General features: G+C 49.8%; 14 non-coding genes across 14 annotated transcripts; all 14 read right to left on the bottom strand.

The window, feature by feature from the left end:
• Positions 1 to 217: 217 nt before the first annotated feature.
• On the bottom strand, positions 218 to 289 carry TRNAM-CAU (transfer RNA methionine (anticodon CAU)). The gene has a single exon. It is a non-coding gene; the product is annotated as a tRNA-Met (tRNA).
• A 1,176-nt stretch (positions 290 to 1,465) lies between these two features.
• On the bottom strand, positions 1,466 to 1,537 carry TRNAM-CAU (transfer RNA methionine (anticodon CAU)). The gene has a single exon. It is a non-coding gene; the product is annotated as a tRNA-Met (tRNA).
• Positions 1,538 to 6,041: 4,504 nt separating this feature from the next.
• TRNAG-UCC (transfer RNA glycine (anticodon UCC)) lies at positions 6,042 to 6,113 on the bottom strand. The gene has a single exon. It is a non-coding gene; the product is annotated as a tRNA-Gly (tRNA).
• Positions 6,114 to 7,686: 1,573 nt separating this feature from the next.
• Positions 7,687 to 7,758, bottom strand: TRNAM-CAU (transfer RNA methionine (anticodon CAU)). The gene has a single exon. It is a non-coding gene; the product is annotated as a tRNA-Met (tRNA).
• Positions 7,759 to 8,934: 1,176 nt separating this feature from the next.
• Positions 8,935 to 9,006, bottom strand: TRNAM-CAU (transfer RNA methionine (anticodon CAU)). Its single transcript has one exon. It is a non-coding gene; the product is annotated as a tRNA-Met (tRNA).
• A 4,504-nt stretch (positions 9,007 to 13,510) lies between these two features.
• On the bottom strand, positions 13,511 to 13,582 carry TRNAG-UCC (transfer RNA glycine (anticodon UCC)). Its single transcript has one exon. It is a non-coding gene; the product is annotated as a tRNA-Gly (tRNA).
• A 2,426-nt stretch (positions 13,583 to 16,008) lies between these two features.
• On the bottom strand, positions 16,009 to 16,080 carry TRNAG-UCC (transfer RNA glycine (anticodon UCC)). The gene has a single exon. It is a non-coding gene; the product is annotated as a tRNA-Gly (tRNA).
• A 331-nt stretch (positions 16,081 to 16,411) lies between these two features.
• On the bottom strand, positions 16,412 to 16,483 carry TRNAM-CAU (transfer RNA methionine (anticodon CAU)). Its single transcript has one exon. It is a non-coding gene; the product is annotated as a tRNA-Met (tRNA).
• Positions 16,484 to 17,659: 1,176 nt separating this feature from the next.
• TRNAM-CAU (transfer RNA methionine (anticodon CAU)) lies at positions 17,660 to 17,731 on the bottom strand. Its single transcript has one exon. It is a non-coding gene; the product is annotated as a tRNA-Met (tRNA).
• A 5,746-nt stretch (positions 17,732 to 23,477) lies between these two features.
• TRNAG-UCC (transfer RNA glycine (anticodon UCC)) lies at positions 23,478 to 23,549 on the bottom strand. Its single transcript has one exon. It is a non-coding gene; the product is annotated as a tRNA-Gly (tRNA).
• A 1,184-nt stretch (positions 23,550 to 24,733) lies between these two features.
• Positions 24,734 to 24,805, bottom strand: TRNAG-UCC (transfer RNA glycine (anticodon UCC)). Its single transcript has one exon. It is a non-coding gene; the product is annotated as a tRNA-Gly (tRNA).
• Positions 24,806 to 25,136: 331 nt separating this feature from the next.
• Positions 25,137 to 25,208, bottom strand: TRNAM-CAU (transfer RNA methionine (anticodon CAU)). The gene has a single exon. It is a non-coding gene; the product is annotated as a tRNA-Met (tRNA).
• Positions 25,209 to 25,990: 782 nt separating this feature from the next.
• On the bottom strand, positions 25,991 to 26,062 carry TRNAG-UCC (transfer RNA glycine (anticodon UCC)). Its single transcript has one exon. It is a non-coding gene; the product is annotated as a tRNA-Gly (tRNA).
• A 331-nt stretch (positions 26,063 to 26,393) lies between these two features.
• On the bottom strand, positions 26,394 to 26,465 carry TRNAM-CAU (transfer RNA methionine (anticodon CAU)). The gene has a single exon. It is a non-coding gene; the product is annotated as a tRNA-Met (tRNA).
• Between the last annotated feature and the right edge of the window lie 254 nt (positions 26,466 to 26,719).

The following is a 26,719-nucleotide window of genomic DNA, read 5'->3' as shown; positions in this document are numbered from 1 at the left end:
CGGTCAGCCCAACATTTCCCCGGGACCCCTTAAAAAAAGAGCTTGGTTTTAAATTTGGTTTGATTGAACAGTACATTTTGTTGGCTGGGCTGGGACCCTCTCCTATTTAGCGCAAGAGTGGAACGAGGCAGCAAGTTCAAGGAATGACATTGCATCCAGGCACTTACAGCTCTTTGTGCCCTAATGCCATGACACAAAAACATAATTTGAAAAAACTTAGCAGAGGATGGTTTCGATCCATCGACCTCTGGGTTATGGGCCCAGCACGCTTCCGCTGCGCCACTCTGCTGGCTGGAGAACGAGAGCTTTTCGGGGCTTTTACAGCCTACAAACCGACAACCCTAGACCCAGTTTCGAGTGAAGCGGGCAGTAGGCCTTACAAAGCCAAACAACCTGCAACCACGCACTCCCATCCCATGGCCTTTTGCAGACAGGCCTCATTTCTCTAGCTCACACCCTAACTGCCAACACCCCTTCCCCTTCTCTCTCTGTCTCTCTCTCTCTGTCTCTCTCTCTCATTCTCTCTCTCTCGCAAATAGATACTTTACTTCCCAGGTGCAACAAAACAAGCCTTCTCGAGCTGGCAGATATGGGAAGGAAGGAAGGAAGGGCCAGTTTGGAAACTCAACTCAATTACCATAAATCCCCTGCTAAGGGTTATGGGAGGGAGGAATGAAGGAACTTTGCTTCAGGGAAAGGGCTGCTGCTGCTTCAGCATGTGAGGAGCGCAGCCACACGTTTCACCTTCCTCAGTATGTTGGTTTACAGGATGAGAGAGATCCTGAAACCTCACTCTAATAGGCTGAGGTGCTGTGCTCGGTGGCCTGCTGAGACCTTTGCCCGTCAGGGCAAGGCGAATAGGCCTTTGTCAGGCCTTCGTCAGGGCTTTGTCGGGGAGGGGCCAGGAGCCCTGCTCGCTTCAATCCCCTCACCGATAGACAGTTGCAGAAACTAGGATGCAAGAACCTTTCCTGGATGGGGTTTTGATTTTCGCGAAAAGTGTGTCAGCTTTGCTTTCAGCATGAGTCTGATTTCCAAAAAATGCATTTCGAACAATTTAAAGATTTGATCTGCGAATCGAGCCCGGGTCAATTGCTTGGAAGGCAGCTATGCTCACCACTATACCACCAACGCCTGCCTGTCTGGGCTATGTGATGGAGCGCCCCTTAGAAATAAGAATAAGTCATTGGCTGGGAATGAAAAAAGCTTGCGTTTGACGCAGAAGCAGTTCGCATCATGAGGTCTTGCCGGTCAGCCCAACATTTCCCCGGGACCCCTTAAAAAAGGAGCTTGGTTTTAAGTTTGGTTTGATTGAACAGTACATTTTGTTGGCTGGGCTGGGACCCTCTCCTATTTAGCGCAAGAGTGGAACGAGGCAGCAAGTTCAAGGAATGACATTGCATCCAGGCACTTACAGCTCTTTGTGCCCTAATGCCATGACACAAAAACACAATTTGAAAAAACTTAGCAGAGGATGGTTTCGATCCATCGACCTCTGGGTTATGGGCCCAGCACGCTTCCGCTGCGCCACTCTGCTGGTTGGAGAACAAGAGCTTTTCTGGGCTTTTACAGCCTACAAACCGACAACCCTAGACCCAGTTTCGAGTGAAGCGGGCAGTAGGCCTTACAAAGCCAAACAACCTGCAACCACGCACTCCCATCCCATGGCCTTTTGCAGACAGGCCTCATTTTTCTAGCTCACACCCTAACTGCCAACACCCCTTCCCCTTCTCTCTCTGTCTCTCTCTCTCTCTGTCTCTCTCTCTCATTCTCTCTCTCTCGCAAATAGATACTTTACTTCCCAGGTGCAACAAAACAAGCCTTCTCGAGCTGGCAGATATGGGAAGGAAGGAAGGAAGGGCCAGTTTGGAAACTCAACTCAATTACCATAAATCCCCTGCTAAGGGTTATGGGAGGGAGGAATGAAGGAACTTTGCTTCAGGGAAAGGGCTGCTGCTGCTTCAGCATGTGAGGAGCGCAGCCACACGTTTCACCTTCCTCAGTATGTTGGTTTACAGGATGAGAGAGATCCTGAAACCTCACTCTAATAGGCTGAGGTGCTGTGCTCGGTGGCCTGCTGGGACCTTTGCCCGTCAGGGCAAGGCGAATAGGCCTTTGTCAGGCCTTCGTCAGGGCTTTGTCGGGGAGGGGCCAGGAGCCCTGCTCGCTTCAATCCCCTCACCGATAGACAGTTGCAGAAACTAGGATGCAAGAACCTTTCCTGGATGGGGTTTTGATTTTCGCGAAAAGTGTGTCAGCTTTGCTTTCAGCATGAGTCTGATTTCCAAAAAATGCATTTTGAACAATTTAAAGATTTGATCTGCGTTGGCCGGGAATAAAACCCGGGTCACTGCTTGGAAGGCAGCTATGCTCACCACTATACCACCAACGCCTGCCTGTCTGGGCTATGTGATGGAGCGCCCCTTAGAAATAAGAATAAGTCATTGGCTGGGAATGAAAAAGCTTGCGTTTGACGCAGAAGCAGTTTGCATCATGAGGTCTTGCCGGTCAGCCCAACATTTCCCCGGGACCCCTTAAAAAAGGAGCTTGGTTTTAAGTTTGGTTTGATTGAACAGTACATTTTGTTGGCTGGGCTGGGACCCTCTCCTATTTAGCGCAAGAGTGGAACGAGGCAGCAAGTTCAAGGAATGACATTGCATCCAGGCACTTACAGCTCTTTGTGCCCTAATGCCATGACACAAAAACATAATTTGAAAAAACTTAGCAGAGGATGGTTTCGATCCATCGACCTGAAGCGTGCGCCACTCTGCTGGCTGGAGAACGAGAGCTTTTCGGGGCTTTTACAGCCTACAAAACGACAACCCTAGACCCAGTTTCGAGTGAAGCGGGCAGTAGGCCTTACAAAGCCAAACAACCTGCAACCACGCACTCCCATCCCATGGCCTTTTGCAGACAGGCCTCATTTCTCTAGCTCACACCCTAACTGCCAACACCCCTTCCCCTTCTCTCTCTGTCTCTCTCTCTCTGTCTCTCTCTCTCATTCTCTCTCTCTCGCAAATAGATACTTTACTTCCCAGGTGCAACAAAACAAGCCTTCTCGAGCTGGCAGATATGGGAAGGAAGGAAGGAAGGAAGGGCCAGTTTGGAAACTCAACTCAATTACCATAAATCCCCTGCTAAGGGTTATGGGAGGGAGGAATGAAGGAACTTTGCTTCAGGGAAAGGGCTGCTGCTGCTTCAGCATGTGAGGAGCGCAGCCACACGTTTCACCTTCCTCAGTATGTTGGTTTACAGGATGAGAGAGATCCTGAAACCTCACTCTAATAGGCTGAAGTGATGTGCTCGGTGGCCTGCTGGGACCTTTGCCCGTCAGGGCAAGGCGAATAGGCCTTCGTCAGGGCTTTGTCGGGGAGGGGCCAGGAGCCCTGCTCGCTTCAATCCCCTCACCGATAGACAGTTGCGGAAACTAGGATGCAAGAACCTTTCCTGGATGGGGTTTTGATTTTCGCGAAAAGTGTGTCAGCTTTGCTTTCAGCATGAGTCTGATTTCCCAAAAATGCATTTTGAACAATTTAAAGATTTGATCTGTGTTAACTGCTTGGAAGGCAGCTATGCTCACCACTATACCACCAACTCCTGCCTGTCTGGGCTATGTGATGGAGCGCCCCTTAGAAATAAGAATAAGTCATTGGCTGGGAATGAAAAAAGCTTGCATTTGACGCAGAAGCAGTTCGCATCATGAGGTCTTGCCGGTCAGCCCAACATTTCCCCGGGACCCCTTAAAAAAAGAGCTTGGTTTTAAGTTTGGTTTGATTGAACAGTACATTTTGTTGGCTGGGCTGGGACCCTCTCCTATTTAGCGCAAGAGTGGAACGAGGCAGCAAGTTCAAGGAATGACATTGCATCCAGGCACTTACAGCTCTTTGTGCCCTAATGCCATGACACAAAAACATAATTTGAAAAAACTTAGCAGAGGATGGTTTCAATCCATCGATCTCTGGGTTATGGGCCCAGCACGCTTCCGCTGCGCCACTCTGCTGGTTGGAGAACAAGAGCTTTTCTGGGCTTTTACAGCCTACAAACCGACAACCCTAGACCCAGTTTCGAGTGAAGCGGCAGTAGGCCTTACAAAGCCAAACAAACTGCAACCACGCACTCCCATCCCATGGCCTTTTGCAGACAGGCCTCATTTCTCTAGCTCACACCCTAACTGCCAACACCCCTTCCCCTTCTCTCTCTGTCTCTCTCTCTCTGTCTCTCTCTCTCATTCTCTCTCTCTCGCAAATAGATACTTTACTTCCCAGGTGCAACAAAACAAGCCTTCTCGAGCTGGCAGATATGGGAAGGAAGGAAGGAAGGGCCAGTTTGGAAACTCAACTCAATTACCATAAATCCCCTGCTAAGGGTTATGGGAGGGAGGAATGAAGGAACTTTGCTTCAGGGAAAGGGCTGCTGCTGCTTCAGCATGTGAGGAGCGCAGCCACACGTTTCACCTTCCTCAGTATGTTGGTTTACAGGATGAGAGAGATCCTGAAACCTCACTCTAATAGGCTGAGGTGCTGTGCTCGGTGGCCTGCTGGGACCTTTGCCCGTCAGGGCAAGGCGAATAGGCCTTTGTCAGGCCTTCGTCAGGGCTTTGTCGGGGAGGGGCCAGGAGCCCTGCTCGCTTCAATCCCCTCACCGATAGACAGTTGCAGAAACTAGGATGCAAGAACCTTTCCTGGATGGGGTTTTGATTTTCGCGAAAAGTGTGTCAGCTTTGCTTTCAGCATGAGTCTGATTTCCCAAAAATACATTTTGAACAATTTAAAGATTTGATCTGCGTTGGCGGGGAATCGAACCAGCGACAACTGCTTGGAAGGCAGCTATGCTCACCACTATACCACCAACGCCTGCCTGTCTGGGCTATGTGATGGAGCGCCCCTTAGAAATAAGAATAAGTCATTGGCTGGGAATGAAAAAAGCTTGCGTTTGACGCAGAAGCAGTTCGCATCATGAGGTCTTGCCGGTCAGCCCAACATTTCCCCGGGACCCCTTAAAAAAGGAGCTTGGTTTTAAGTTTGGTTTGATTGAACAGTACATTTTGTTGGCTGGGCTGGGACCCTCTCCTATTTAGCGCAAGAGTGGAACGAGGCAGCAAGTTCAAGGAATGACATTGCATCCAGGCACTTACAGCTCTTTGTGCCCTTATGCCATGACACAAAAACATAATTTGAAAAAAACTTAGCAGAGGATGGTTTCGATCCATCGACCTCTGGGTTATGTGCCCAGCACGCTTCCGCTGCGCAACTCTGCTGGTTGGAGAACAAGAGCTTTTCTGGGCTTTTACAGCCTACAAACCGACAACCCTAGACCCAGTTTCGAGTGAAGCGGGCAGTAGGCCTTACAAAGCCAAACAACCTGCAACCACGCACTCCCATCCCATGGCCTTTTGCAGACAGGCCTCATTTCTCTAGCTCACACCCTAACTGCCAACACCCCTTCCCCTTCTCTCTCTGTCTCTCTCTCTCTGTCTCTCTCTCTCATTCTCTCTCTCTCTCGCAAATAGATACTTTACTTCCCAGGTGCAACAAAACAAGCCTTCTCGAGCTGGCAGATATGGGAAGGAAGGAAGGAAGGGCCAGTTTGGAAACTCAACTCAATTACCATAAATCCCCTGCTAAGGGTTATGGGAGGGAGGAATGAAGGAACTTTGCTTCAGGGAAAGGGCTGCTGCTGCTTCAGCATGTGAGGAGCGCAGCCACACGTTTCACCTTCCTCAGTATGTTGGTTTACAGGATGATAGAGATCCTGAAACCTCACTCTAATAGGCTGAGGTGCTGTGCTCGGTGGCCTGCTGGGACCTTTGCCCGTCAGGGCAAGGCGAATAGGCCTTTGTCAGGCCTTCGTCAGGGCTTTGTCGGGGAGGGGCCAGGAGCCCTGCTCGCTTCAATCCCCTCACCGATAGACAGTTGCAGAAACTAGGATGCAAGAACTTTTCCTGGATGGGGTTTTGATTTTCACGAAAAGTGTGTCAGCTTTGCTTTCAGCATGAGTCTGATTTCCAAAAAATGCATTTTGAACAATTTAAAGATTTGATCTGCGTTGGCCGGGAATCGAACCCGGGTCAACTGCTTGGAAGGCAGCTATGCTCACCACTATACCACCAACGCCTGCCTGTCTGGACTATCTGATGCAGCGCCCCTTAGAAATAAGAATAAGTCATTGGCTGGGAATGAAAAAAGCTTGCGTTTGACGCAGAAGCAGTTCGCATCATGAGGTCTTGCCGGTCAGCCCAACATTTCCCCGGGACCCCTAAAAAAGGAGCTTGGTTTTAAGTTTGGTTTGATTGAACAGTACATTTTGTTGGCTGGGCTGGGCCCCTCTCCTATTTAGCGCAAGAGTGGAACGAGGCAGCAAGTTCAAGGAATGACATTGCATCCAGGCACTTACAGCTCTTTGTGCCCTAATGCCATGACACAAAAACATAATTTGAAAAAAGTTAGCAGAGGATGGTTTCGATCCATCGACCTCTGGGTTATGGGCCCAGCACGCTTCCGCTGCCCCACTCTGCTGGTTGGAGAACAAGAGCTTTTCTGGGCTTTTACAGCCTACAAACCGACAACCCTAGACCCAGTTTCGAGTGAAGCGGGCAGTAGGCCTTACAAAGCCAAACAACCTGCAACCACGCACTCCCATCCCATGGCCTTTTGCAGACAGGCCTCATTTCTCTAGCTCACACCCTAACTGCCAACACCCCTTCCCCTTCTCTCTCTGTCTCTCTCTCTCTGTCTCTCTCTCTCGCAAATAGATACTTTACTTCCCAGGTGCAACAAAACAAGCCTTCTCGAGCTGGCAGATATGGGAAGGAAGGAAGGAAGGGCCAGTTTGGAAACTCAACTCAATTACCATAAATCCCCTGCTAAGGGTTATGGGAGGGAGGAATGAAGGAACTTTGCTTCAGGGAAAGGGCTGCTGCTGCTTCAGCATGTGAGGAGCGCAGCCACACGTTTCACCTTCCTCAGTATGTTGGTTTACAGGATGAGAGAGATCCTGAAACCTCACTCTAATAGGCTGAGGTGCTGTGCTCGGTGGCCTGCTAGGACCTTTGCCCGTCAGGGCAAGGCGAATAGGCCTTTGTCAGGCCTTCGTCAGGGCTTTGTCGGGGAGGGGCCAGGAGCCCTGCTCGCTTCAATCCCCTCACCGATAGACAGTTGCAGAAACTAGGATGCAAGAACCTTTCCTGGATGGGGTTTTGATTTTCACGAAAAGTGTGTCAGCTTTGCTTTCAGCATGAGTCTGATTTCCAAAAAATGCATTTTGAACAATTTAAAGATTTGATCTGCGTTGGCCCGGAATCGAACCCGGGTCAACTGCTTGGAAGGCAGCTATGCTCACCACTATACCACCAACGCCTGCCTGTTTGGACTATCTGATGGAGCGCCCCTTAGAAATAAGAATAAGTCATTGGCTGGGAATGAAAAAAGCTTGCGTTTGACGCAGAAGCAGTTCGCATCATGAGGTCTTGCCGGTCAGCCCAACATTTCCCCGGGACCCCTTAAAAAAAGAGCTTGGTTTTAAATTTGGTTTGATTGAACAGTACATTTTGTTGGCTGGGCTGGGACCCTCTCCTATTTAGCGCAAGAGTGGAACGAGGCAGCAAGTTCAAGGAATGACATTGCATCCAGGCACTTACAGCTCTTTGTGCCCTAATGCCATGACACAAAAACATAATTTGAAAAAACTTAGCAGAGGATGGTTTCGATCCATCGACCTCTGGGTTATGGGCCCAGCACGCTTCCGCTGCGCCACTCTGCTGGCTGGAGAACGAGAGCTTTTCGGGGCTTTTACAGCCTACAAACCGACAACCCTAGACCCAGTTTCGAGTGAAGCGGGCAGTAGGCCTTACAAAGCCAAACAACCTGCAACCACGCACTCCCATCCCATGGCCTTTTGCAGACAGGCCTCATTTCTCTAGCTCACACCCTAACTGCCAACACCCCTTCCCCTTCTCTCTCTGTCTCTCTCTCTCTGTCTCTCTCTCTCATTCTCTCTCTCTCGCAAATAGATACTTTACTTCCCAGGTGCAACAAAACAAGCCTTCTCGAGCTGGCAGATATGGGAAGGAAGGAAGGAAGGGCCAGTTTGGAAACTCAACTCAATTACCATAAATCCCCTGCTAAGGGTTATGGGAGGGAGGAATGAAGGAACTTTGCTTCAGGGAAAGGGCTGCTGCTGCTTCAGCATGTGAGGAGCGCAGCCACACGTTTCACCTTCCTCAGTATGTTGGTTTACAGGATGAGAGAGATCCTGAAACCTCACTCTAATAGGCTGAGGTGCTGTGCTCGGTGGCCTGCTGGGACCTTTGCCCGTCAGGGCAAGGCGAATAGGCCTTTGTCAGGCCTTCGTCAGGGCTTTGTCGGGGAGGGGCCAGGAGCCCTGCTCGCTTCAATCCCCTCACCGATAGACAGTTGCAGAAACTAGGATGCAAGAACCTTTCCTGGATGGGGTTTTGATTTTCGCGAAAAGTGTGTCAGCTTTGCTTTCAGCATGAGTCTGATTTCCAAAAAATGCATTTCGAACAATTTAAAGATTTGATCTGCGAATCGAGCCCGGGTCAATTGCTTGGAAGGCAGCTATGCTCACCACTATACCACCAACGCCTGCCTGTCTGGGCTATGTGATGGAGCGCCCCTTAGAAATAAGAATAAGTCATTGGCTGGGAATGAAAAAAGCTTGCGTTTGACGCAGAAGCAGTTCGCATCATGAGGTCTTGCCGGTCAGCCCAACATTTCCCCGGGACCCCTTAAAAAAGGAGCTTGGTTTTAAGTTTGGTTTGATTGAACAGTACATTTTGTTGGCTGGGCTGGGACCCTCTCCTATTTAGCGCAAGAGTGGAACGAGGCAGCAAGTTCAAGGAATGACATTGCATCCAGGCACTTACAGCTCTTTGTGCCCTAATGCCATGACACAAAAACACAATTTGAAAAAACTTAGCAGAGGATGGTTTCGATCCATCGACCTCTGGGTTATGGGCCCAGCACGCTTCCGCTGCGCCACTCTGCTGGTTGGAGAACAAGAGCTTTTCTGGGCTTTTACAGCCTACAAACCGACAACCCTAGACCCAGTTTCGAGTGAAGCGGGCAGTAGGCCTTACAAAGCCAAACAACCTGCAACCACGCACTCCCATCCCATGGCCTTTTGCAGACAGGCCTCATTTTTCTAGCTCACACCCTAACTGCCAACACCCCTTCCCCTTCTCTCTCTGTCTCTCTCTCTCTCTGTCTCTCTCTCTCATTCTCTCTCTCTCGCAAATAGATACTTTACTTCCCAGGTGCAACAAAACAAGCCTTCTCGAGCTGGCAGATATGGGAAGGAAGGAAGGAAGGGCCAGTTTGGAAACTCAACTCAATTACCATAAATCCCCTGCTAAGGGTTATGGGAGGGAGGAATGAAGGAACTTTGCTTCAGGGAAAGGGCTGCTGCTGCTTCAGCATGTGAGGAGCGCAGCCACACGTTTCACCTTCCTCAGTATGTTGGTTTACAGGATGAGAGAGATCCTGAAACCTCACTCTAATAGGCTGAGGTGCTGTGCTCGGTGGCCTGCTGGGACCTTTGCCCGTCAGGGCAAGGCGAATAGGCCTTTGTCAGGCCTTCGTCAGGGCTTTGTCGGGGATGGGCCAGGAGCCCTGCTCGCTTCAATCCCCTCACCGATAGACAGTTGCAGAAACTAGGATGCAAGAACCTTTCCTGGATGGGGTTTTGATTTTCGCGAAAAGTGTGTCAGCTTTGCTTTCAGCATGAGTCTGATTTCCAAAAAATGCATTTTGAACAATTTAAAGATTTGATCTGCGTTGGCCGGGAATAAAACCCGGGTCACTGCTTGGAAGGCAGCTATGCTCACCACTATACCACCAACGCCTGCCTGTCTGGGCTATGTGATGGAGCGCCCCTTAGAAATAAGAATAAGTCATTGGCTGGGAATGAAAAAGCTTGCGTTTGACGCAGAAGCAGTTTGCATCATGAGGTCTTGCCGGTCAGCCCAACATTTCCCCGGGACCCCTTAAAAAAGGAGCTTGGTTTTAAGTTTGGTTTGATTGAACAGTACATTTTGTTGGCTGGGCTGGGACCCTCTCCTATTTAGCGCAAGAGTGGAACGAGGCAGCAAGTTCAAGGAATGACATTGCATCCAGGCACTTACAGCTCTTTGTGCCCTAATGCCATGACACAAAAACATAATTTGAAAAAACTTAGCAGAGGATGGTTTCGATCCATCGACCTGAAGCGTGCGCCACTCTGCTGGCTGGAGAACGAGAGCTTTTCGGGGCTTTTACAGCCTACAAAACGACAACCCTAGACCCAGTTTCGAGTGAAGCGGGCAGTAGGCCTTACAAAGCCAAACAACCTGCAACCACGCACTCCCATCCCATGGCCTTTTGCAGACAGGCCTCATTTCTCTAGCTCACACCCTAACTGCCAACACCCCTTCCCCTTCTCTCTCTGTCTCTCTCTCTCTGTCTCTCTCTCTCATTCTCTCTCTCTCGCAAATAGATACTTTACTTCCCAGGTGCAACAAAACAAGCCTTCTCGAGCTGGCAGATATGGGAAGGAAGGAAGGAAGGAAGGGCCAGTTTGGAAACTCAACTCAATTACCATAAATCCCCTGCTAAGGGTTATGGGAGGGAGGAATGAAGGAACTTTGCTTCAGGGAAAGGGCTGCTGCTGCTTCAGCATGTGAGGAGCGCAGCCACACGTTTCACCTTCCTCAGTATGTTGGTTTACAGGATGAGAGAGATCCTGAAACCTCACTCTAATAGGCTGAAGTGATGTGCTCGGTGGCCTGCTGGGACCTTTGCCCGTCAGGGCAAGGCGAATAGGCCTTCGTCAGGGCTTTGTCGGGGAGGGGCCAGGAGCCCTGCTCGCTTCAATCCCCTCACCGATAGACAGTTGCGGAAACTAGGATGCAAGAACCTTTCCTGGATGGGGTTTTGATTTTCGCGAAAAGTGTGTCAGCTTTGCTTTCAGCATGAGTCTGATTTCCCAAAAATGCATTTTGAACAATTTAAAGATTTGATCTGTGTTAACTGCTTGGAAGGCAGCTATGCTCACCACTATACCACCAACTCCTGCCTGTCTGGGCTATGTGATGGAGCGCCCCTTAGAAATAAGAATAAGTCATTGGCTGGGAATGAAAAAAGCTTGCATTTGACGCAGAAGCAGTTCGCATCATGAGGTCTTGCCGGTCAGCCCAACATTTCCCCGGGACCCCTTAAAAAAAGAGCTTGGTTTTAAGTTTGGTTTGATTGAACAGTACATTTTGTTGGCTGGGCTGGGACCCTCTCCTATTTAGCGCAAGAGTGGAACGAGGCAGCAAGTTCAAGGAATGACATTGCATCCAGGCACTTACAGCTCTTTGTGCCCTAATGCCATGACACAAAAACATAATTTGAAAAAACTTAGCAGAGGATGGTTTCAATCCATCGATCTCTGGGTTATGGGCCCAGCACGCTTCCGCTGCGCCACTCTGCTGGTTGGAGAACAAGAGCTTTTCTGGGCTTTTACAGCCTACAAACCGACAACCCTAGACCCAGTTTCGAGTGAAGCGGCAGTAGGCCTTACAAAGCCAAACAAACTGCAACCACGCACTCCCATCCCATGGCCTTTTGCAGACAGGCCTCATTTCTCTAGCTCACACCCTAACTGCCAACACCCCTTCCCCTTCTCTCTCTGTCTCTCTCTCTCTGTCTCTCTCTCTCATTCTCTCTCTCTCGCAAATAGATACTTTACTTCCCAGGTGCAACAAAACAAGCCTTCTCGAGCTGGCAGATATGGGAAGGAAGGAAGGAAGGGCCAGTTTGGAAACTCAACTCAATTACCATAAATCCCCTGCTAAGGGTTATGGGAGGGAGGAATGAAGGAACTTTGCTTCAGGGAAAGGGCTGCTGCTGCTTCAGCATGTGAGGAGCGCAGCCACACGTTTCACCTTCCTCAGTATGTTGGTTTACAGGATGAGAGAGATCCTGAAACCTCACTCTAATAGGCTGAGGTGCTGTGCTCGGTGGCCTGCTGGGACCTTTGCCCGTCAGGGCAAGGCGAATAGGCCTTTGTCAGGCCTTCGTCAGGCCTTTGTCAGGGAGGGGCCAGGAGCCCTGCTCGCTTCAATCCCCTCACCGATAGACAGTTGCAGAAACTAGGATGCAAGAACCTTTCCTGGATGGGGTTTTGATTTTCGCGAAAAGTGTGTCAGCTTTGCTTTCAGCATGAGTCTGATTTCCCAAAAATACATTTTGAACAATTTAAAGATTTGATCTGCGTTGGCGGGGAATCGAACCCGCGACAACTGCTTGGAAGGCAGCTATGCTCACCACTATACCACCAACGCCTGCCTGTCTGGGCTATGTGATGGAGCGCCCCTTAGAAATAAGAATAAGTCATTGGCTGGGAATGAAAAAAGCTTGCGTTTGACGCAGAAGCAGTTCGCATCATGAGGTCTTGCCGGTCAGCCCAACATTTCCCCGGGACCCCTTAAAAAAGGAGCTTGGTTTTAAGTTTGGTTTGATTGAACAGTACATTTTGTTGGCTGGGCTGGGACCCTCTCCTATTTAGCGCAAGAGTGGAACGAGGCAGCAAGTTCAAGGAATGACATTGCATCCAGGCACTTACAGCTCTTTGTGCCCTTATGCCATGACACAAAAACATAATTTGAAAAAAACTTAGCAGAGGATGGTTTCGATCCATCGACCTCTGGGTTATGTGCCCAGCACGCTTCCGCTGCGCAACTCTGCTGGTTGGAGAACAAGAGCTTTTCTGGGCTTTTACAGCCTACAAACCGACAACCCTAGACCCAGTTTCGAGTGAAGCGGGCAGTAGGCCTTACAAAGCCAAACAACCTGCAACCACGCACTCCCATCCCATGGCCTTTTGCAGACAGGCCTCATTTCTCTAGCTCACACCCTAACTGCCAACACCCCTTCCCCTTCTCTCTCTGTCTCTCTCTCTCTGTCTCTCTCTCTCATTCTCTCTCTCTCTCGCAAATAGATACTTTACTTCCCAGGTGCAACAAAACAAGCCTTCTCGAGCTGGCAGATATGGGAAGGAAGGAAGGAAGGGCCAGTTTGGAAACTCAACTCAATTACCATAAATCCCCTGCTAAGGGTTATGGGAGGGAGGAATGAAGGAACTTTGCTTCAGGGAAAGGGCTGCTGCTGCTTCAGCATGTGAGGAGCGCAGCCACACGTTTCACCTTCCTCAGTATGTTGGTTTACAGGATGAGAGAGATCCTGAAACCTCACTCTAATAGGCTGAGGTGCTGTGCTCGGTGGCCTGCTGGGACCTTTGCCCGTCAGGGCAAGGCGAATAGGCCTTTGTCAGGCCTTCGTCAGGGCTTTGTCGGGGAGGGGCCAGGAGCCCTGCTCGCTTCAATCCCCTCACCGATAGACAGTTGCAGAAACTAGGATGCAAGAACCTTTCCTGGATGGGGTTTTGATTTTCACGAAAAGTGTGTCAGCTTTGCTTTCAGCATGAGTCTGATTTCCAAAAAATGCATTTTGAACAATTTAAAGATTTGATCTGCGTTGGCCGGGAATCGAACCCGGGTCAACTGCTTGGAAGGCAGCTATGCTCACCACTATACCACCAACGCCTGCCTGTCTGGACTATCTGATGCAGCGCCCCTTAGAAATAAGAATAAGTCATTGGCTGGGAATGAAAAAAGCTTGCGTTTGACGCAGAAGCAGTTCGCATCATGAGGTCTTGCCGGTCAGCCCAACATTTCCCCGGGACCCCTAAAAAAGGAGCTTGGTTTTAAGTTTGGTTTGATTGAACAGTACATTTTGTTGGCTGGGCTGGGCCCCTCTCTTATTTAGCGCAAGAGTGGAACGAGGCAGCAAGTTCAAGGAATGACATTGCATCCAGGCACTTACAGCTCTTTGTGCCCTAATGCCATGACACAAAAACATAATTTGAAAAAAGTTAGCAGAGGATGGTTTCCATCCATCGACCTCTGGGTTATGGGCCCAGCACGCTTCCGCTGCCCCACTCTGCTGGTTGGAGAACAAGAGCTTTTCTGGGCTTTTACAGCCTACAAACCGACAACCCTAGACCCAGTTTCGAGTGAAGCGGGCAGTAGGCCTTACAAAGCCAAACAACCTGCAACCACGCACTCCCATCCCATGGCCTTTTGCAGACAGGCCTCATTTCTCTAGCTCACACCCTAACTGCCAACACCCCTTCCCCTTCTCTCTCTGTCTCTCTCTCTCTGTCTCTCTCTCTCGCAAATAGATACTTTACTTCCCAGGTGCAACAAAACAAGCCTTCTCGAGCTGGCAGATATGGGAAGGAAGGAAGGAAGGGCCAGTTTGGAAACTCAACTCAATTACCATAAATCCCCTGCTAAGGGTTATGGGAGGGAGGAATGAAGGAACTTTGCTTCAGGGAAAGGGCTGCTGCTGCTTCAGCATGTGAGGAGCGCAGCCACACGTTTCACCTTCCTCAGTATGTTGGTTTACAGGATGAGAGAGATCCTGAAACCTCACTCTAATAGGCTGAGGTGCTGTGCTCGGTGGCCTGCTAGGACCTTTGCCCGTCAGGGCAAGGCGAATAGGCCTTTGTCAGGCCTTCGTCAGGGCTTTGTCGGGGAGGGGCCAGGAGCCCTGCTCGCTTCAATCCCCTCACCGATAGACAGTTGCAGAAACTAGGATGCAAGAACCTTTCCTGGATGGGGTTTTGATTTTCACGAAAAGTGTGTCAGCTTTGCTTTCAGCATGAGTCTGATTTCCAAAAAATGCATTTTGAACAATTTAAAGATTTGATCTGCGTTGGCCGGGAATCGAACCCAGGTCAACTGCTTGGAAGGCAGCTATGCTCACCACTATACCACCAACGCCTGCCTGTCTGGACTATCTGATGCAGCGCCCCTTAGAAATAAGAATAAGTCATTGGCTGGGAATGAAAAAAGCTTGCGTTTGACGCAGAAGCAGTTCGCATCATGAGGTCTTGCCGGTCAGCCCAACATTTCCCCGGGACCCCTAAAAAAGGAGCTTGGTTTTAAGTTTGGTTTGATTGAACAGTACATTTTGTTGGCTGGGCTGGGACCCTCTCCTATTTAGCGCAAGAGTGGAACGAGGCAGCAAGTTCAAGGAATGACATTGCATCCAGGCACTTACAGCTCTTTGTGCCCTAATGCCATGACACAAAAACATAATTTGAAAAAACTTAGCAGAGAATGGTTTCGATCCATCGACCTCTGGGTTATGGGCCCAGCACGCTTCCACTGTGCCACTCTGCTGGTTGGAGAACAAGAGCTTTTCTGGGCTTTTACAGCCTACAAACCGACAACCCTAGACCCAGTTTCGAGTGAAGCGGGCAGTAGGCCTTACAAAGCCAAACAACCTGCAACCACGCACTCCCATCCCATGGCCTTTTGCAGACAGGCCTCATTTCTCTAGCTCACACCCTAACTGCCAACACCCCTTCCCCTTCTCTCTCTGTCTCTCTCTCTCTGTCTCTCTCTCTCATTCTCTCTCTCTCGCAAATAGATACTTTACTTCCCAGGTGCAACAAAACAAGCCTTCTCGAGCTGGCAGATATGGGAAGGAAGGAAGGTAGGGCCAGTTTGGAAACTCAACTCAATTACCATAAATCCCCTGCTAAGGGTTATGGGAGGGAGGAATGAAGGAACTTTGCTTCAGGGAAAGGGCTGCTGCTGCTTCAGCATGTGAGGAGCGCAGCCACACGTTTCACCTTCCTCAGTATGTTGGTTTACAGGATGATAGAGATCCTGAAACCTCACTCTAATAGGCTGAGGTGCTGTGCTCGGTGGCCTGCTGGGACCTTTGCCCGTCAGGGCAAGGCGAATAGGCCTTTGTCAGGCCTTCGTCAGGGCTTTGTTGGGGAGGGGCCAGGAGCCCTGCTCGCTTCAATCCCCTCACCGATAGACAGTTGCAGAAACTAGGATGCAAGAACCTTTCCTGGATGGGGTTTTGATTTTCACGAAAAGTGTGTCAGCTTTGCTTTCAGCATGAGTCTGATTTCCAAAAAATGCATTTTGAACAATTTAAAGATTTGATCTGCGTTGGCCGGGAATCGAACCCGGGTCAACTGCTTGGAAGGCAGCTATGCTCACCACTATACCACCAACGCCTGCCTGTTTGGACTATCTGATGGAGCGCCCCTTAGAAATAAGAATAAGTCATTGGCTGGGAATGAAAAAAGCTTGCGTTTGACGCAGAAGCAGTTCGCATCATGAGGTCTTGCCGGTCAGCCCAACATTTCCCCGGGACCCCTTAAAAAAAGAGCTTGGTTTTAAATTTGGTTTGATTGAACAGTACATTTTGTTGGCTGGGCTGGGACCCTCTCCTATTTAGCGCAAGAGTGGAACGAGGCAGCAAGTTCAAGGAATGACATTGCATCCAGGCACTTACAGCTCTTTGTGCCCTAATGCCATGACACAAAAACATAATTTGAAAAAACTTAGCAGAGGATGGTTTCGATCCATCGACCTCTGGGTTATGGGCCCAGCACGCTTCCGCTGCGCCACTCTGCTGGCTGGAGAACGAGAGCTTTTCGGGGCTTTTACAGCCTACAAACCGACAACCCTAGACCCAGTTTCGAGTGAAGCGGGCAGTAGGCCTTACAAAGCCAAACAACCTGCAACCACGCACTCCCATCCCATGGCCTTTTGCAGACAGGCCTCATTTCTCTAGCTCACACCCTAACTGCCAACACCCCTTCCCCTTCTCTCTCTGTCTCTCTCTCTCTGTCTCTCTCTCTCATTCTCTCTCTCTCGCAAATAGATACTTTACTTCCCAGGTGCAACAAAACAAGCCTTCTCGAGCTGGCAGATATGGGAAGGAAGGAAGGAAGGGCCAGTTTGGAAACTCAACTCAATTACCATAAATCCCCTGCTAAGGGTTATGGGAGGGAGGAATGAAGGAACTTTGCTTCAGGGAAAGGGCTGCTGCTGCTTCAGCATGTGAGGAGCGCAGCCACACGTTTCACCTTCCTCAGTATGTTGGTTTACAGGATGAGAGAGATCCTGAAACCTCACTCTAATAGGCTGAGGTGCTGTGCTCGGTGGCCTGCTGAGACCTTTGCCCGTCAGGGCAAGGCGAATAGGCCTTTGTCAGGCCTTCGTCAGGGCTTTGTCGGGGAGGGGCCAGGAGCCCTGCTCGCTTCAATCCCCTCACCGATAGACAGTTGCAGAAACTAGGATGCAAGAACCTTTCCTGGATGGGGTTTTGATTTTCGCGAAAAGTGTGTCAGCTTTGCTTTCAGCATGAGTCTGATTTCCAAAAAATGCATTTCGAACAATTTAAAGATTTGATCTGCGAATCGAGCCCGGGTCAATTGCTTGGAAGGCAGCTATGCTCACCACTATACCACCAACGCCTGCCTGTCTGGGCTATGTGATGGAGCGCCCCTTAGAAATAAGAATAAGTCATTGGCTGGGAATGAAAAAAGCTTGCGTTTGACGCAGAAGCAGTTCGCATCATGAGGTCTTGCCGGTCAGCCCAACATTTCCCCGGGACCCCTTAAAAAAGGAGCTTGGTTTTAAGTTTGGTTTGATTGAACAGTACATTTTGTTGGCTGGGCTGGGACCCTCTCCTATTTAGCGCAAGAGTGGAACGAGGCAGCAAGTTCAAGGAATGACATTGCATCCAGGCACTTACAGCTCTTTGTGCCCTAATGCCATGACACAAAAACACAATTTGAAAAAACTTAGCAGAGGATGGTTTCGATCCATCGACCTCTGGGTTATGGGCCCAGCACGCTTCCGCTGCGCCACTCTGCTGGTTGGAGAACAAGAGCTTTTCTGGGCTTTTACAGCCTACAAACCGACAACCCTAGACCCAGTTTCGAGTGAAGCGGGCAGTAGGCCTTACAAAGCCAAACAACCTGCAACCACGCACTCCCATCCCATGGCCTTTTGCAGACAGGCCTCATTTTTCTAGCTCACACCCTAACTGCCAACACCCCTTCCCCTTCTCTCTCTGTCTCTCTCTCTCTCTGTCTCTCTCTCTCATTCTCTCTCTCTCGCAAATAGATACTTTACTTCCCAGGTGCAACAAAACAAGCCTTCTCGAGCTGGCAGATATGGGAAGGAAGGAAGGAAGGGCCAGTTTGGAAACTCAACTCAATTACCATAAATCCCCTGCTAAGGGTTATGGGAGGGAGGAATGAAGGAACTTTGCTTCAGGGAAAGGGCTGCTGCTGCTTCAGCATGTGAGGAGCGCAGCCACACGTTTCACCTTCCTCAGTATGTTGGTTTACAGGATGAGAGAGATCCTGAAACCTCACTCTAATAGGCTGAGGTGCTGTGCTCGGTGGCCTGCTGGGACCTTTGCCCGTCAGGGCAAGGCGAATAGGCCTTTGTCAGGCCTTCGTCAGGGCTTTGTCGGGGAGGGGCCAGGAGCCCTGCTCGCTTCAATCCCCTCACCGATAGACAGTTGCAGAAACTAGGATGCAAGAACCTTTCCTGGATGGGGTTTTGATTTTCGCGAAAAGTGTGTCAGCTTTGCTTTCAGCATGAGTCTGATTTCCAAAAAATGCATTTTGAACAATTTAAAGATTTGATCTGCGTTGGCCGGGAATAAAACCCGGGTCACTGCTTGGAAGGCAGCTATGCTCACCACTATACCACCAACGCCTGCCTGTCTGGGCTATGTGATGGAGCGCCCCTTAGAAATAAGAATAAGTCATTGGCTGGGAATGAAAAAGCTTGCGTTTGACGCAGAAGCAGTTTGCATCATGAGGTCTTGCCGGTCAGCCCAACATTTCCCCGGGACCCCTTAAAAAAGGAGCTTGGTTTTAAGTTTGGTTTGATTGAACAGTACATTTTGTTGGCTGGGCTGGGACCCTCTCCTATTTAGCGCAAGAGTGGAACGAGGCAGCAAGTTCAAGGAATGACATTGCATCCAGGCACTTACAGCTCTTTGTGCCCTAATGCCATGACACAAAAACATAATTTGAAAAAACTTAGCAGAGGATGGTTTCGATCCATCGACCTGAAGCGTGCGCCACTCTGCTGGCTGGAGAACGAGAGCTTTTCGGGGCTTTTACAGCCTACAAAACGACAACCCTAGACCCAGTTTCGAGTGAAGCGGGCAGTAGGCCTTACAAAGCCAAACAACCTGCAACCACGCACTCCCATCCCATGGCCTTTTGCAGACAGGCCTCATTTCTCTAGCTCACACCCTAACTGCCAACACCCCTTCCCCTTCTCTCTCTGTCTCTCTCTCTCTGTCTCTCTCTCTCATTCTCTCTCTCTCGCAAATAGATACTTTACTTCCCAGGTGCAACAAAACAAGCCTTCTCGAGCTGGCAGATATGGGAAGGAAGGAAGGAAGGAAGGGCCAGTTTGGAAACTCAACTCAATTACCATAAATCCCCTGCTAAGGGTTATGGGAGGGAGGAATGAAGGAACTTTGCTTCAGGGAAAGGGCTGCTGCTGCTTCAGCATGTGAGGAGCGCAGCCACACGTTTCACCTTCCTCAGTATGTTGGTTTACAGGATGAGAGAGATCCTGAAACCTCACTCTAATAGGCTGAAGTGATGTGCTCGGTGGCCTGCTGGGACCTTTGCCCGTCAGGGCAAGGCGAATAGGCCTTCGTCAGGGCTTTGTCGGGGAGGGGCCAGGAGCCCTGCTCGCTTCAATCCCCTCACCGATAGACAGTTGCGGAAACTAGGATGCAAGAACCTTTCCTGGATGGGGTTTTGATTTTCGCGAAAAGTGTGTCAGCTTTGCTTTCAGCATGAGTCTGATTTCCCAAAAATGCATTTTGAACAATTTAAAGATTTGATCTGTGTTAACTGCTTGGAAGGCAGCTATGCTCACCACTATACCACCAACTCCTGCCTGTCTGGGCTATGTGATGGAGCGCCCCTTAGAAATAAGAATAAGTCATTGGCTGGGAATGAAAAAAGCTTGCATTTGACGCAGAAGCAGTTCGCATCATGAGGTCTTGCCGGTCAGCCCAACATTTCCCCGGGACCCCTTAAAAAAAGAGCTTGGTTTTAAGTTTGGTTTGATTGAACAGTACATTTTGTTGGCTGGGCTGGGACCCTCTCCTATTTAGCGCAAGAGTGGAACGAGGCAGCAAGTTCAAGGAATGACATTGCATCCAGGCACTTACAGCTCTTTGTGCCCTAATGCCATGACACAAAAACATAATTTGAAAAAACTTAGCAGAGGATGGTTTCAATCCATCGATCTCTGGGTTATGGGCCCAGCACGCTTCCGCTGCGCCACTCTGCTGGTTGGAGAACAAGAGCTTTTCTGGGCTTTTACAGCCTACAAACCGACAACCCTAGACCCAGTTTCGAGTGAAGCGGCAGTAGGCCTTACAAAGCCAAACAAACTGCAACCACGCACTCCCATCCCATGGCCTTTTGCAGACAGGCCTCATTTCTCTAGCTCACACCCTAACTGCCAACACCCCTTCCCCTTCTCTCTCTGTCTCTCTCTCTCTGTCTCTCTCTCTCATTCTCTCTCTCTCGCAAATAGATACTTTACTTCCCAGGTGCAACAAAACAAGCCTTCTCGAGCTGGCAGATATGGGAAGGAAGGAAGGAAGGGCCAGTTTGGAAACTCAACTCAATTACCATAAATCCCCTGCTAAGGGTTATGGGAGGGAGGAATGAAGGAACTTTGCTTCAGGGAAAGGGCTGCTGCTGCTTCAGCATGTGAGGAGCGCAGCCACACGTTTCACCTTCCTCAGTATGTTGGTTTACAGGATGAGAGAGATCCTGAAACCTCACTCTAATAGGCTGAGGTGCTGTGCTCGGTGGCCTGCTGGGACCTTTGCCCGTCAGGGCAAGGCGAATAGGCCTTTGTCAGGCCTTCGTCAGGGCTTTGTCGGGGAGGGGCCAGGAGCCCTGCTCGCTTCAATCCCCTCACCGATAGACAGTTGCAGAAACTAGGATGCAAGAACCTTTCCTGGATGGGGTTTTGATTTTCGCGAAAAGTGTGTCAGCTTTGCTTTCAGCATGAGTCTGATTTCCCAAAAATACATTTTGAACAATTTAAAGATTTGATCTGCGTTGGCGGGGAATCGAACCCGCGACAACTGCTTGGAAGGCAGCTATGCTCACCACTATACCACCAACGCCTGCCTGTCTGGGCTATGTGATGGAGCGCCCCTTAGAAATAAGAATAAGTCATTGGCTGGGAATGAAAAAAGCTTGCGTTTGACGCAGAAGCAGTTCGCATCATGAGGTCTTGCCGGTCAGCCCAACATTTCCCCGGGACCCCTTAAAAAAGGAGCTTGGTTTTAAGTTTGGTTTGATTGAACAGTACATTTTGTTGGCTGGGCTGGGACCCTCTCCTATTTAGCGCAAGAGTGGAACGAGGCAGCAAGTTCAAGGAATGACATTGCATCCAGGCACTTACAGCTCTTTGTGCCCTTATGCCATGACACAAAAACATAATTTGAAAAAAACTTAGCAGAGGATGGTTTCGATCCATCGACCTCTGGGTTATGTGCCCAGCACGCTTCCGCTGCGCAACTCTGCTGGTTGGAGAACAAGAGCTTTTCTGGGCTTTTACAGCCTACAAACCGACAACCCTAGACCCAGTTTCGAGTGAAGCGGGCAGTAGGCCTTACAAAGCCAAACATCCTGCAACCACGCACTCCCATCCCATGGCCTTTTGCAGACAGGCCTCATTTCTCTAGCTCACACCCTAACTGCCAACACCCCTTCCCCTTCTCTCTCTGTCTCTCTCTCTCTGTCTCTCTCTCTCATTCTCTCTCTCTCTCGCAAATAGATACTTTACTTCCCAGGTGCAACAAAACAAGCCTTCTCGAGCTGGCAGATATGGGAAGGAAGGAAGGAAGGGCCAGTTTGGAAACTCAACTCAATTACCATAAATCCCCTGCTAAGGGTTATGGGAGGGAGGAATGAAGGAACTTTGCTTCAGGGAAAGGGCTGCTGCTGCTTCAGCATGTGAGGAGCGCAGCCACACGTTTCACCTTCCTCAGTATGTTGGTTTACAGGATGATAGAGATCCTGAAACCTCACTCTAATAGGCTGAGGTGCTGTGCTCGGTGGCCTGCTGGGACCTTTGCCCGTCAGGGCAAGGCGAATAGGCCTTTGTCAGGCCTTCGTCAGGGCTTTGTCGGGGAGGGGCCAGGAGCCCTGCTCGCTTCAATCCCCTCACCGATAGACAGTTGCAGAAACTAGGATGCAAGAACCTTTCCTGGATGGGGTTTTGATTTTCACGAAAAGTGTGTCAGCTTTGCTTTCAGCATGAGTCTGATTTCCAAAAAATGCATTTTGAACAATTTAAAGATTTGATCTGCGTTGGCCATGAATCGATCCCGGGTCAACTGCTTGGAAGGCAGCTATGCTCACCACTATACCACCAACGCCTGCCTGTCTGGACTATCTGATGCAGCGCCCCTTAGAAATAAGAATAAGTCATTGGCTGGGAAGGAAAAAAGCTTGCGTTTGACGCAGAAGCAGTTCGCATCATGAGGTCTTGCCGGTCAGCCCAACATTTCCCCGGGACCCCTAAAAAAGGAGCTTGGTTTTAAGTTTGGTTTGATTGAACAGTACATTTTGTTGGCTGGGCTGGGCCCCTCTCCTATTTAGCGCAAGAGTGGAACGAGGCAGCAAGTTCAAGGAATGACATTGCATCCAGGCACTTACAGCTCTTTGTGCCCTAATGCCATGACACAAAAACATAATTTGAAAAAAGTTAGCAGAGGATGGTTTCGATCCATCGACCTCTGGGTTATGGGCCCAGCACGCTTCCGCTGCCCCACTCTGCTGGTTGGAGAACAAGAGCTTTTCTGGGCTTTTACAGCCTACAAACCGACAACCCTAGACCCAGTTTCGAGTGAAGCGGGCAGTAGGCCTTACAAAGCCAAACAACCTGCAACCACGCACTCCCATCCCATGGCCTTTTGCAGACAGGCCTCATTTCTCTAGCTCACACCCTAACTGCCAACACCCCTTCCCCTTCTCTCTCTGTCTCTCTCTCTCTGTCTCTCTCTCTCGCAAATAGATACTTTACTTCCCAGGTGCAACAAAACAAGCCTTCTCGAGCTGGCAGATATGGGAAGGAAGGAAGGAAGGGCCAGTTTGGAAACTCAACTCAATTACCATAAATCCCCTGCTAAGGGTTATGGGAGGGAGGAATGAAGGAACTTTGCTTCAGGGAAAGGGCTGCTGCTGCTTCAGCATGTGAGGAGCGCAGCCACACGTTTTACCTTCCTCAGTATGTTGGTTTACAGGATGAGAGAGATCCTGAAACCTCACTCTAATAGGCTGAGGTGCTGTGCTCGGTGGCCTGCTAGGACCTTTGCCCGTCAGGGCAAGGCGAATAGGCCTTTGTCAGGCCTTCGTCAGGGCTTTGTCGGGGAGGGGCCAGGAGCCCTGCTCGCTTCAATCCCCTCACCGATAGACAGTTGCAGAAACTAGGATGCAAGAACCTTTCCTGGATGGGGTTTTGATTTTCACGAAAAGTGTGTCAGCTTTGCTTTCAGCATGAGTCTGATTTCCAAAAAATGCATTTTGAACAATTTAAAGATTTGATCTGCGTTGGCCGGGAATCGAACCCGGGTCAACTGCTTGGAAGGCAGCTATGCTCACCACTATACCACCAACGCCTGCCTGTCTGGACTATCTGATGCAGCGCCCCTTAGAAATAAGAATAAGTCATTGGCTGGGAATGAAAAAAGCTTGCGTTTGACGCAGAAGCAGTTCGCATCATGAGGTCTTGCCGGTCAGCCCAACATTTCCCCGGGACCCCTAAAAAAGGAGCTTGGTTTTAAGTTTGGTTTGATTGAACAGTACATTTTGTTGGCTGGGCTGGGACCCTCTCCTATTTAGCGCAAGAGTGGAACGAGGCAGCAAGTTCAAGGAATGACATTGCATCCAGGCACTTACAGCTCTTTGTGCCCTAATGCCATGACACAAAAACATAATTTGAAAAAACTTAGCAGAGAATGGTTTCGATCCATCGACCTCTGGGTTATGGGCCCAGCACGCTTCCACTGTGCCACTCTGCTGGTTGGAGAACAAGAGCTTTTCTGGGCTTTTACAGCCTACAAACCGACAACCCTAGACCCAGTTTCGAGTGAAGCGGGCAGTAGGCCTTACAAAGCCAAACAACCTGCAACCACGCACTCCCATCCCATGGCCTTTTGCAGACAGGCCTCATTTCTCTAGCTCACACCCTAACTGCCAACACCCCTTCCCCTTCTCTCTCTGTCTCTCTCTCTCTGTCTCTCTCTCTCATTCTCTCTCTCTCGCAAATAGATACTTTACTTCCCAGGTGCAACAAAACAAGCCTTCTCGAGCTGGCAGATATGGGAAGGAAGGAAGGAAGGGCCAGTTTGGAAACTCAACTCAATTACCATAAATCCCCTGCTAAGGGTTATGGGAGGGAGGAATGAAGGAACTTTGCTTCAGGGAAAGGGCTGCTGCTGCTTCAGCATGTGAGGAGCGCAGCCACACGTTTCACCTTCCTCAGTATGTTGGTTTACAGGATGATAGAGATCCTGAAACCTCACTCTAATAGGCTGAGGTGCTGTGCTCGGTGGCCTGCTGGGACCTTTGCCCGTCAGGGCAAGGCGAATAGGCCTTTGTCAGGCCTTCGTCAGGGCTTTGTTGGGGAGGGGCCAGGAGCCCTGCTCGCTTCAATCCCCTCACCGATAGACAGTTGCAGAAACTAGGATGCAAGAACCTTTCCTGGATGGGGTTTTGATTTTCACGAAAAGTGTGTCAGCTTTGCTTTCAGCATGAGTCTGATTTCCAAAAAATGCATTTTGAACAATTTAAAGATTTGATCTGCGTTGGCCGGGAATCGAACCCGGGTCAACTGCTTGGAAGGCAGCTATGCTCACCACTATACCACCAACGCCTGCCTGTTTGGACTATCTGATGGAGCGCCCCTTAGAAATAAGAATAAGTCATTGGCTGGGAATGAAAAAAGCTTGCGTTTGACGCAGAAGCAGTTCGCATCATGAGGTCTTGCCGGTCAGCCCAACATTTCCCCGGGACCCCTTAAAAAAAGAGCTTGGTTTTAAATTTGGTTTGATTGAACAGTACATTTTGTTGGCTGGGCTGGGACCCTCTCCTATTTAGCGCAAGAGTGGAACGAGGCAGCAAGTTCAAGGAATGACATTGCATCCAGGCACTTACAGCTCTTTGTGCCCTAATGCCATGACACAAAAACATAATTTGAAAAAACTTAGCAGAGGATGGTTTCGATCCATCGACCTCTGGGTTATGGGCCCAGCACGCTTCCGCTGCGCCACTCTGCTGGCTGGAGAACGAGAGCTTTTCGGGGCTTTTACAGCCTACAAACCGACAACCCTAGACCCAGTTTCGAGTGAAGCGGGCAGTAGGCCTTACAAAGCCAAACAACCTGCAACCACGCACTCCCATCCCATGGCCTTTTGCAGACAGGCCTCATTTCTCTAGCTCACACCCTAACTGCCAACACCCCTTCCCCTTCTCTCTCTGTCTCTCTCTCTCTGTCTCTCTCTCTCATTCTCTCTCTCTCGCAAATAGATACTTTACTTCCCAGGTGCAACAAAACAAGCCTTCTCGAGCTGGCAGATATGGGAAGGAAGGAAGGAAGGGCCAGTTTGGAAACTCAACTCAATTACCATAAATCCCCTGCTAAGGGTTATGGGAGGGAGGAATGAAGGAACTTTGCTTCAGGGAAAGGGCTGCTGCTGCTTCAGCATGTGAGGAGCGCAGCCACACGTTTCACCTTCCTCAGTATGTTGGTTTACAGGATGAGAGAGATCCTGAAACCTCACTCTAATAGGCTGAGGTGCTGTGCTCGGTGGCCTGCTGAGACCTTTGCCCGTCAGGGCAAGGCGAATAGGCCTTTGTCAGGCCTTCGTCAGGGCTTTGTCGGGGAGGGGCCAGGAGCCCTGCTCGCTTCAATCCCCTCACCGATAGACAGTTGCAGAAACTAGGATGCAAGAACCTTTCCTGGATGGGGTTTTGATTTTCACGAAAAGTGTGTCAGCTTTGCTTTCAGCATGAGTCTGATTTCCAAAAAATGCATTTTGAACAATTTAAAGATTTGATCTGCGTTGGCCGGGAATCGAACCCGGGTCAACTGCTTGGAAGGCAGCTATGCTCACCACTATACCACCAACGCCTGCCTGTTTGGACTATCTGATGGAGCGCCCCTTAGAAATAAGAATAAGTCATTGGCTGGGAATGAAAAAAGCTTGCGTTTGACGCAGAAGCAGTTCGCATCATGAGGTCTTGCCGGTCAGCCCAACATTTCCCCGGGACCCCTTAAAAAAAGAGCTTGGTTTTAAATTTGGTTTGATTGAACAGTACATTTTGTTGGCTGGGCTGGGACCCTCTCCTATTTAGCGCAAGAGTGGAACGAGGCAGCAAGTTCAAGGAATGACATTGCATCCAGGCACTTACAGCTCTTTGTGCCCTAATGCCATGACACAAAAACATAATTTGAAAAAACTTAGCAGAGGATGGTTTCGATCCATCGACCTCTGGGTTATGGGCCCAGCACGCTTCCGCTGCGCCACTCTGCTGGCTGGAGAACGAGAGCTTTTCGGGGCTTTTACAGCCTACAAACCGACAACCCTAGACCCAGTTTCGAGTGAAGCGGGCAGTAGGCCTTACAAAGCCAAACAACCTGCAACCACGCACTCCCATCCCATGGCCTTTTGCAGACAGGCCTCATTTCTCTAGCTCACACCCTAACTGCCAACACCCCTTCCCCTTCTCTCTCTGTCTCTCTCTCTCTGTCTCTCTCTCTCATTCTCTCTCTCTCGCAAATAGATAC

The sequence above is a fragment of the Ambystoma mexicanum genome, chromosome 6q (genome assembly GCF_040938575.1).
Source record: "Ambystoma mexicanum isolate Mex_15411 chromosome 6q, UKY_AmexF1_1, whole genome shotgun sequence".
NCBI classification, from domain to species: Eukaryota; Metazoa; Chordata; class Amphibia; order Caudata; family Ambystomatidae; genus Ambystoma; species Ambystoma mexicanum.
Note: the sequence above shows the minus strand (reverse complement) of the source record. Positions and strands in the feature narration are given on the sequence as shown.